Source organism: Callospermophilus lateralis, chromosome 5, assembly GCF_048772815.1.
Source record: "Callospermophilus lateralis isolate mCalLat2 chromosome 5, mCalLat2.hap1, whole genome shotgun sequence".
NCBI classification, from domain to species: Eukaryota; Metazoa; Chordata; class Mammalia; order Rodentia; family Sciuridae; genus Callospermophilus; species Callospermophilus lateralis.
Genome location: NC_135309.1, coordinates 25,447,681 through 25,453,984, shown reverse-complemented (window position 1 = coordinate 25,453,984; position 6,304 = coordinate 25,447,681).

The window sequence follows — 6,304 nt, the reverse complement described above, 5'->3', positions numbered from 1 at the left end:
TATAATTTGGCCTTTGCCACCACCAGAATGAAAAGCCATCATTGCTTTTCAACTCAAGAATTTACGAGTAACATTCAAGCAACACATCCAAACATGTTCTTCAATTTAAATTCATAAAGATTTACTTCCTCTTCCAAATATTTCTACTGGATAATATTGTGGTTTTCTCAGAGATGCATGCCACATTTTACAAATCTTTATCGACTTGCTTTCAGTTATACATTAGTGCTCACACCAAAAGTGCTTTTTCATCTGTTACCCGTATCTGCCAAGTAGCAAGCTGTGACCGGCTAATTGGAAACACACAACCAAATGGATCAACTTTATCAATGTGTTCCAGGTACCCAAGGCCATGGTCCATGTTCCTCAAGCTTCAATATTATTCGAAGACTTGGCTAAGAAAAACATTTTATGTTCACACAAACAGAGGTGTTAATACGTGGAATGTCAGAGTCACATATATTTTAAAGAATTAAGCAGATCAGCAAAACTCAGCAGTGGGGTCTTGGAGCAAGAAATTAACAGATGGGAGTCATAGACGGAGGCTCCATCTGCCAATTCAAGGTCCTGCTAATTTAGGACTAAGGGAAACCCTCGGTGACAACATGGTGGTGGGGGGGAATGAGCTCCATGTTTTTGAGCTGAGTCCCCCAGGTGGATGGATTTGCTGGTTACTAAAATACAGGAGGTGGGGGTGGAATAAATGGCTGAGGGTTCAAGTCTCTCTCTGTTTGCTTCTAACTGTAGGAGTCCAAGTTTATTGTCTGTGAAATGGATGTGAAATCTCCAAAATTCCTCAATTCTGTCATTCAGTTTTTCACATTTCTGCTCTTAAGAATGTGTGTTAAAATTAATCCATTTGGAGCTGGAGTGTCTGCCAAGCATCCACAAGGTCCTGGGTTCAATCCATAACACTGCCCAAAAAAGGAAAAATTAATCTCAGATAGGGCTTGTCTTTTAGTGGAATATTCTGAAATGGAAGTCTTTTCCTTTACATGTTGTTGATTTTAAAATGTTGTGAGGATGCATGTGTTGAAATGTAAAGCCTTTAGGGAAGTGTCTGGACCTTGGATGCTGTTAGGAGAGGTGAGGATCGAGTCAGAGATATAGGCTGAAGCTGTCCCATGTCCAGTCCGCTGAGCTGCTAAGATTTCCATTTTATCAGAGCACAGCAGAAGAAAGGAGAGGGACAACATCCCTACCCTGCTCTGTGGGATGATTTCTTATCTCTCATTCAATGTGACTGGGTTCAGGGATATGCATTTCCCTCGAGTGTTTCCTACCCCAACCCCTTTTTGGTTAATCACTGTGAAACCTACTTCAGAACAAGTTCATACTACTCTGGACCACCCAAACAGCATCTTTACAGGGGGATCTGGAACTCTCATTTATTTCCTGCTTACATGAGAGTCATTTATTTAAAACCATTGTTCAAAACATTCCAGAGCCCAGTGTTGGGTCAATAGTCTGCAATGCCATATATGATCTGCCCACCATTATTTCTCCAACCAGCTACTCCAACCACAGTGGCTGTTCCTTCCACACACCAGGCATCCTCCTGTCTCAGGGTTTTGCATTTGGTGGTCCCTGTGTTTGAAAAGGTCCCCTCATTGCCAATCCTATGCATATTTCATCTTCTAAAAAATCTTTGTTCAAAAGTCTTCTTTGCAGTAACATCTTCTCTGATCAGCCCTGAAGGCTATAACCCACCCCAAACAGCCCCTATTTTCTCACTTTTCCCTCCATAGAACTTACAACATCTAATATATACTATTCCATGTGTTTACTGGATTATTGCTTCTCTGTTAGCATATAAGGAATCTTTTGATATTGTGTTCACTGTTTTATCCTCTGTGCTCAGAACTGATCCTAGCACCCACAGGTATTCAGTAAGTCTTTATTTCAAATCTAGTCTTTCTGCATTTAACATTTTCCTTCTTTAAGTTGGAACACTGAGCCAAAAGGGATGACTCTTTTCTCTAGTTCTTCATCTAGGCTGTTCCATGTATCAATAGCCTGTACCTTTTTATTTCTGAGTAGTATTTCATGGTATGGATGTACCGGGTTGTTCAACAATTCATTCATTGAAGGACATATGGACCCTTGCTACTTTGGAGCTATTCTGAGTAAAACTGCTGTAAAAAAATGTGTACAGATTTTGGTGTAATTGCAAGCCTTCATTTCTCTGGAATAAATATCAAAGAATATAATATAGTTGTTGGTTGACCAGTAGTTGTGTGTTTAGGTTTTAGAGTTTTCCTTCTTTCTTTTATTTCTTTTCTTTTTTTAAAAAGAAACTGCTAACCTGTTTTCCAGAGATGCTGTATCATCTTATATCCACCCCCAATGCACAAATGGTCCAGTTTCCCTGTATCCTTGCCAGTATTCATTATTGTCACTGTTATTTCCTTTAGTGATTGTCATAGGTGTATAGTGATGTAGAGGTTCTGATTTGCATTTTGCTCATGTCTAATGATCTTGAACAAATTTTTCCATACTTACTGTTCATAAGATATTTTCCATCTGTATGTCTTCTTCAGTGAAATGGCTCTTAATATCTTTTGCCCATGGTCTAACTGGAGGACTTGCTTTTTATTATTAGCTTTTAAAAGGTTTTTTTTTTTTTTTTTTTTTTAATGTATTCTAGATACCAGTCCTTTGAGAGATATTTTCTCCCACTTGGAAGGACTCCTCCACAGGATGAGATTGAGAGTCTTCTCATGCTTTTAACAGGGACTTTCATAGAGTAAAAGTTTTAAACTTTGATGAAGTCCAATTCATCAGTTTTTCCTTGAATATGTCATGCTTTGGTGTCAAGTCTAGGAGGGTTTTGCTGAACTAGGTTTTGAAGATTTTCTCCTCTCTCTCTCTCTCTCTCTCTCTCTCTCTCTCTTTTTCTTTTTAAAGACAGGGTCTCACTATGTTGCCCAGGCTGGTTTCAAACTTGTGAGCTCACACTATCATCCTGTCTTCAACCCCGGAGTGGTTGACTTGCACTTCCATGCCTGGTTCTTTTTAATTCAAAGTTCAATAGTTTAATATAGTTCAATACACACACACACACACACACACACGCACACACACACACACACACATATTTATTGTGTGTGTGTGGGCGGGTACTGGGGATCAAACCCAGAGCCTTATACATGCTAGGCAAGTACCGTACTACTGAGCTGCATTCCTAGTCCCTATCCTATAGTTTAATGTTTTACATTTGCATCTGTGATCTACCTTGAGCTAGTTTTTGTATAAAGGTGTGAGGTGAAGTTAAAATTTTTTTATCTTCTTATTTTTTGGCCTGTGGATATCCAATTTGGAACTTGAATTTTAACAAACTTTTTAGGAACATCAGAGTCTGATAACCGGAACCATTCATGGGATTTAGACTGTGATGGTAAATTTTTAACAACCCACTTTTTTTTTTTTTTTGGCGGGGGGCGGAGAGGGGGTGGAGATGCAATTCCCTTCCTGTGAATACAACCTACAAGCTGATTTCAAGCTACCAACATGATGCCTCTGAACACAGACGTGCAAATGCACAACATTATGCAATATTGCTATACTTTAAAATAGGTGTGGACAACCTCAAATGCATAAATAATAGTAAAATGTAGTAGGAGTTACAAGTTTCCCCCTTGCTTTTGATATAGTTTAGTAAATTTTAAGTTCATTTCAAGAATTTTGAGGCTTCTGAGTTTATCTTAATTTGAAGCTGACAAATGAACTCATCACAGTTTCATGGATGCTGGCAGAAGACACGAGATTCCTGGGTCAGAGACAAAGGTCTCTGTTATTCAGAGCAATCAGAATGATCTTGCACTGTCCTTCAAATGCTCATGCCCATAGGGTGATTTAAAGTGAGCCAGCTGGTACTGCACGTGCACTGGAAGAACACAAGAGAAATAGGAGAAGAATCCTGAGCGTAGGTGGCTGAATCTTTTATAAAGAAAACTTGATTTTTTTTAATACTATAGAGGTACACATTATTTTTATCATTCTATACAATAAGCAAATTTAACTTTTTTACTGGAGAAAAATAATATGCAGAAAGTTTGAAGATAACCCAGAATAAAAACAATCAAAGCCTCCACTCATGAAACCTGCTGAAACACAACAATAGACCCATGGAGAATTGCCTCCCAACAGTTTATTTAATTTAATTTTTTAAATGACTGTCTTTTGTGTGTGTGGTACTAAAGATTGAAGCCAGGGGCCCTTTTACCACTGAGCTAAATCTCCAGCCCTTTTTGTTCATTAGTTTTGAGATAGCATCTCACTTAATTGTACAGGCTGGTCTCCAACTTGTGATCCTCCTGCCTCAGCCTCCTGGGTTGCAGAGATTAAAGGTGTGTGCCACTGCCCCCAGCAATAATGGCTGCCTTTAACAACCAGTTCATAAAATTCCTGAAAACTTAACAATAGGTTCTTAGAGCTAGGACAAGCTGGATTAGAGGAAGAAAAAAGGAAAGACCCAGAGGAAAGATTTCCTTGGTTAATTTGTCTCCAGCTGGGAGCCCAGGAAGCTAAAGAGGAGGCCTGTGGCTGGAGGGGGGCTTTTTGATTATTTGTTTTCCAAATATGGCAATTGCAGTTTATAATAATGACAATTAAAATCAAAATAGCAGCCATTCTTTTTTTTTTTTTTTGCCTACCAACCAGGCATCATGCAATTTTAGGCTTTTAATTTAATCTAATTCTCACAATGAGCCTATGAAGTAAGGACCATTACCATCCTCATTAATAAATGAGGAAACTGAGACTCCCAGAGGTCAAGAGTAAGAATGGGACGGGAATGGACTTATCTGGCGTATTCATTATGAGCTGCTGAGAACTCAGTTCTGAAGGCAGCCTTACCTCTCAGAACCCATATCAACTGGTATTGCTTATGACACACCTGCCTTCTCTCTGCTCCTCCCTGAAGCAGGGCTCTGTGGCACAATGGTTGGAAGGGCTGAGGGTGTAGGCTTTTGGCCTCTGTCCCTGAGGTCCAATGTGACCTCAGACAGATTGATCTGTCTCTGTGCCTCTGTTTCCTCATCTGTAAGATGGGCTGAGGGTACTTCTCTGCGCCTGGCTTCATTTTCCTGAGAATCAAAGGTGCAGTGGGATCACAGGGATTCTGGAGTAGGCCTGTCACTTAGGCCTAAGTTAAAGCGAAACCTCTCGCCCCTACTAGTAGGTCTGAGTGAAAACCAATTGGGGTCTCACAGTGCCCTCATTCCCCACATCTACTTATATTATGAGGTGGTCCTCAGAGGTCAGCACGAGACTTGTCAGGTTCTGTGAGTCCATAAATGAGACAATGACTCCCCAAGGGCCTGAAAAGACAGAAAGGAGCCTGCGATGTGAGGTACTGCTCTGTACTCTCTGCTGCCCCATCTCCTTCCAACCTCCTGCGCCAAGAGGGTGAGGTGAGCCTTGTGAGTCCGGTCTTGGAGGGCAGTAGCGGGGTGCTTCACCTGGGGTTGGTCTCCCTGGGGGCAAATAAGGCCTCACCCCAGATACTAGGGAGAAGGGGCCTAGAAGCAGGGAGCATGGGCACAGCCTTCGAGGCCCTTCTACTCAGAGCTTTTCTGGGCCATAGCTGCCTGGAGGCCTGTTCTGGGTTTTAGGCCCTTTTGCCCTGGCCCAGCAGGGTGCTCCAGAGGAGACTGCTTCCTCCCCCTAGTTTCCTCCTCTAAAGAAACAAGGATGGAAACTTCCCCTCAGAAGGATTTAAGTGAGGCTCATATGATGAGGAGATAGCAGTATCAACTCAGTGCCTATGAATTTTAGCTACAGTGATTAGTAATGGCAGAACCAGGAATAAGGCATGTATTGATTTTCAAAGCCGCGCCCGCTTCATGATAGTAATGAACTTAACCGGTCCTTTACAATGTACCATTGACCTTACGCGTGCTATCTCTTGGCAATCTCAGCTGGTGGATATTATTTGACTTCCATTTTACAGACTGGAAAAACTATAAAATTGAGAGGTTGAGTCAGTTGCCTAATGTCACATAGTTGAAGCACGTGGAGGCAGGATTTAAACCCAGCCCACCTGATGCCCCAGTTCTAGCTCATTCTTCACCATCTAGCTCATCTGTGTTCTCTGGCACGCAAGCTACCCAGGTGGTCAGCAAGAAGGTGCTTCCCTACTGAGGGCCAGGTTCCCTTCCAGACTGTGTAGTAACAAAGACCCTTCCTCAAAGGGCCTGAGCTGAGATTTCAGGAGAGGGAGCAGTGATCAAACAATTGCTGCGGAAGAGCATTCCAGGCTCAGGGACCAGTGGGTACAAAGACCTGGAGGGGTCATGAGTTT